Source organism: Carlito syrichta, unplaced genomic scaffold (assembly GCF_000164805.1).
Source record: "Carlito syrichta isolate Samal-C Ts95f unplaced genomic scaffold, Tarsius_syrichta-2.0.1 Scaffold303266, whole genome shotgun sequence".
NCBI classification, from domain to species: domain Eukaryota; kingdom Metazoa; phylum Chordata; class Mammalia; order Primates; family Tarsiidae; genus Carlito; species Carlito syrichta.
In genome coordinates, this window is record NW_007247362.1 from 41,024 (window position 1) to 45,355 (window position 4,332).

The 4,332-nt window shown below is 54.3% G+C and overlaps 1 protein-coding gene across 1 annotated transcript in view; it reads right to left on the bottom strand.

Annotated features, from left to right (window-relative positions):
- The window catches only part of GTF2IRD1 (GTF2I repeat domain containing 1), an 88,038-nt gene that overhangs the window by 37,508 nt on the left and 46,198 nt on the right, over positions 1-4,332 (bottom strand). The window lies entirely within an intron of this gene.

The window sequence follows — 4,332 nt, forward strand, 5'->3', positions numbered from 1 at the left end:
GTCTCGAACCCGCCGGCTCAGGCAATCCACTCACCTCGGCCTCCCAAAGTGCTGGGATTACAGGCTGAGCCACCGAGCCCGGCCTTTAAAGACTTTTTAAGAGTAGTTTTAGGTTCACAGTAAAATTGAGAGGAAAGTACAGTAAATTCTCACTCAATGTTGTTGACAGGTCCTTGGAAATGATGGTTTTAAGCTAAACAATGTGTAAGGCAACACATTTTCTTCTTCATCTACTTACAAGGGAACGATGTTGAATGAAACAACATCATATGATGGCCTGCTGTATGCTGTTTTACCTAAATCCGCAGTTTCCACAAACCTGTCAGTGTAGGTCTTTTCACTTAACGCTGGTTTCCAAGAACCTCTCAAGACGAGAAGCAGGACCCACAGCACAGATTCCTGTGTACCCCCATCAACGTCCTGCACCAGAGCGGAACATCTGAGAATCAAACTACACTGACATGTCATCACTACACAAAGTCCGCAGTGTCCAGGAGGGTCACTCTCAGGGTATGCTCTGTGGGCTTGGGCAAATATAGGATGACACACATCCATCAGGATCATGCCATGAAGCACATTTGCTCTGACCATGCTTAACTCTTACGTCCCATCTGGATGCCTCTTTTTTTTTTTTTTTTTTTGAGTCAGAGTCCCAATCTGTCGCCCAGGCTGGAGTGCAGTACACACTCACGGCCACCACAGCCTCAACCTGCTGGGCTTAGGCGATCCTTCCAACTCAGCAGCTGGATCTACAGGCACGCTGCCACCATGCCCGGCTAATTTTTTTTATGTATTGTAGAGCTGAGGGCTCACCAAGTTGCCCGGCCAGGTCTCGAACCAGTGAGCTCAGGCAATCCTCTCACCTCGGCCTCCCAAAGTGCTGGGATTATGGCGTGAGCCACCGCGGCCGACCTTTTTTTTTTTTTTTAAAGCAGGATTTATCAAGAGGACAGACAAGCTCCCACAGTGGGAGGGGACCCGAGGGGGTTGCCCTGGACGCCGCTTCTAACGGCAGACTTGCATCTCCACCTGCCTGTGGATGATCACCAGTCACTTCCAACGCAACTCGTCCAAAGCGGAACCTGGCATCTCCCCCAAGTGAGGGCACTGCCCCTTCTCCCTGGCTAACAGTCTGGGTACCTGCCTGTCCCTGGAGGCCAAGGTGCTCCGCCTCCCCCTCCATCAGGGCAGTGCCCCTCTCTGGTTACGGCGGAGGATAGGTATGTCACTGCCGCAGGGACTGGGTAGGGAGCAGACTTGACTCAATGAAGACCACGGGGATTGGGTGGAGGATGGACAAGTGGTTAAACTGGGACCGTGGGTGAGGAACAGACACGTGACTCAACGGGGCCCACAGGGCTGGTGGAAAACAGACACACGGCTGAATGGGACCACAGGGACAGGGCGAGGAATGAACACGTGACTGCACAGGGACCAACGAGAAACAAGGAACGGCTGCCCTGAGGTTCTGGCAAAGAAAGGACTTGGCTTCCCTAAAAGCCTGTGAAGAGCCAGCCCTCTCCCTTCTGGAAGGTGCGCATGAGATGCGAGCCCGCGGTGAAGCTGACGCTGAGGAGACACAGCCAGGGCCAGCCCCAGGCTGCTGAATCCCGCTGATCCTGAAGGCTGCCCTGCAGCCGGACTTCCTGTGCTGTGTGCTGCAGTCATCTGCACTCACTCAAGACAACCGCAACAGGTTCTCGTCCCACAAGCTCCTCTTTCTTTTTTTTTTTTTGAGTCGGAGTCTCACTCCGTCGCCCAGACTGGAGTGCAGTGGCCGCTCCTGGCCACCGCGGCCTCGACCTGCTGGGCTCCGGCGATCCTTCCACCTCAGCCTTCGGAGGAGCTGGAACTACAGGCGCGTGCTACCACGACCAGCTAATTTTTTTTTTTTGATTGATTGTAGAGATGAGGTCTCGCCAAGTTGCCCAGGCGGGTCTCGAACCCGCGGGCTCAGGCAATCCACTCACCTCAGCCTCCCAAGCGCGGGATTACAGCTGAGCCACCGAGCCCGGCTTCACAAGCTCCTCTTGCAGTATAACATGGACACTCCCCCTTGGAGACCCGAAGTCTGCATCCTATCCTCCCCTTGGGCCTGGGTGGGACTTTGCACGGCAGAGGCAGAGGCGAAGCTGTGCCACTCCTGAGCCATCCTGCGAGGCAACACAGCTTCCTCCACCTCTCTCTCGGGAGCCCCGACCGACAGGCAGGAAACCAGCTACCCTCAAGTCTCCACGCTGGAAGGAAAGACCACAGAGGGATCGAGAGCCCTGGGTCAGCCGTGAGTGAGGAAGCTGATGAGACGACCCCAGCCCCAGCCACCACCTGACTGCAACCTCAGGAGAGACCCTGGGCAACAGCTGCCAGGCTGAGCGGCTCCCAAATTCCTGACTCACTGAAACCATGAGCAACAGATGGTCACTGTTATGTACTTATTTATTTTTGAGTGGGAGTCTCACTCTGTTGTCCAGGCTGGAGTGCGGTGGCATGATCACAGCTCACTACAGCCTCGACCTCCCGGGCGCAGGTGATCCTCCCATCTCAGTCTCCCGAGTAGCTGGGGCTATAGGCATGTGCCACTATGCCTGGCTACTTTATTTTGATTTTCTTGTAGAGATAAGGTCTCGCTATAATGCCCAGGCTGGTCTCGAACTCCTGGGTTCAAGCGATCCTCTCACCTCAACCTCTCTAAGTGCTGGGATTACACGAACCACTGCACCTGGCCAGATCACGGTTATTTATTTTAGGCCACGAAGCTTTGGGATTGTTAAAGTCTGAATGTACCTCCCCAAATCTGTATGTTGAAATTCTCACCCCCTACGGTGATGGTGTCAGAAGGTGGGACCCTTTGGGAAGTGATTGGGTCCTAAGGGTGCAGCTCTCATGAATGGGATTAGTGTCCTTATCAAAGGGACCCCAGAGAGCTGCCACACCCCTTCTGCCACTCGAGGACAGAGTGAGAAGACAGGCATCTATGAACTGGGAAGCAAGCCCTCACTGGACACCGAATCTGCTGGTGCCTGGGTCTGGGACTTCCCAGCCCCCAGAGCTATGAGGAATGAATTTCTGTTGTTTATAAATTACTCAGTCAGGGGTATTTTGTTACTGCAGCCCAAGCTGACCTGGACAGGGCAATCTGCGGTGTCGTCATAGTAACTGAATCAGGAGTCAATGAACCCCACTTACTCTTGGAGCCTGTTGGGTTTGATTATGCTACTTAAGACCAAAACGCACCTTAGCTGACCCTGGCTTGTTTTCCTTGAGCCGGAAACCTGACCCTCAGTTGGCCGCCATCGCTTTCTGTCCTGGCCCTGCCTGCTCACGCCCCTTGATTCTTCCTTGGAAGTCCATCTCGACTCTACCCACTTCCCTCCGCCAGCCCGGCCAGCAGCCCTGTCCCTGCCATCATCACCTGCCTCTGAGCTACTGCTCCAGGCTCTGAGCTGGCCTCCCAGAGTCCATTTCCATCCTCCGGCACCCAGGCACGCTTCTCAGCAGTCATAGGACCCTTGACAGGTACAAAGTAGCTCTGGGCACGTCAGTCCTTCCAGCCAAAGACCAAGCTGACATCACGGCTCCCTCCAAGGCCCTATGTGAGCCAGCGCACCCCCCAGCCAACTCCACAGGGTACCCCCTCTCTCTCATAGTTCTGGCTCCTATGCTCCGGCTCTCTGCTCCTTCTTAGAACAAGCCTCAGGGCCTCGGTGCATGCCACACTCCCTGCCAGGCCACGTGTCCTGCCTTCACACTCCGCTTGACTAACTCCTTACCATCCTTTAGTTCTTTCTCTTATCTTTTTTTCCTGTTTGTAGAGACAGGGTCTTACTCTGTGGCTCAGGCTACAGTGCAGCGCCCTAATTACGGATCACTGAAGCCTGGAACTCCTGGGATCAAAGGATTCTCCTGCCTCAGTCTGCCAAGTAGCTGGGACCACGGGTGTGTGCCACCACGCCTGGCTAATTTTTATATTTTTTTGTAAAGACAAGGTCTCGCTATGTTGGTCAGATCTCAAACTCCTGATTTCAAGCAATCCTCCCACCTCGGCCTCCCCAAGCATTGGGATTCCTGGTATGAGCCACTGTGTCTGGCCCAATTCTTTCTTTAAAGAGAGCTTCCCTGGCTCCCAACCCATGATGACTACCCCAGTTATCTCTCTCAAGCAGCCAGCTCGTCTTCCTGTGAGGCTTGTGGAAAATTCCTGTCCGTTAGATGCTGTATGTAGCTGTTGAAAGTGCATTCACAGCCAGGCTCAGTGGCTCAGCCTGCAATTCCGCGCCTTTGGGAGGCTGAGGTGAGTGGATTGCCTGAGCCCGCGGTTTCGAGACCCGCCTA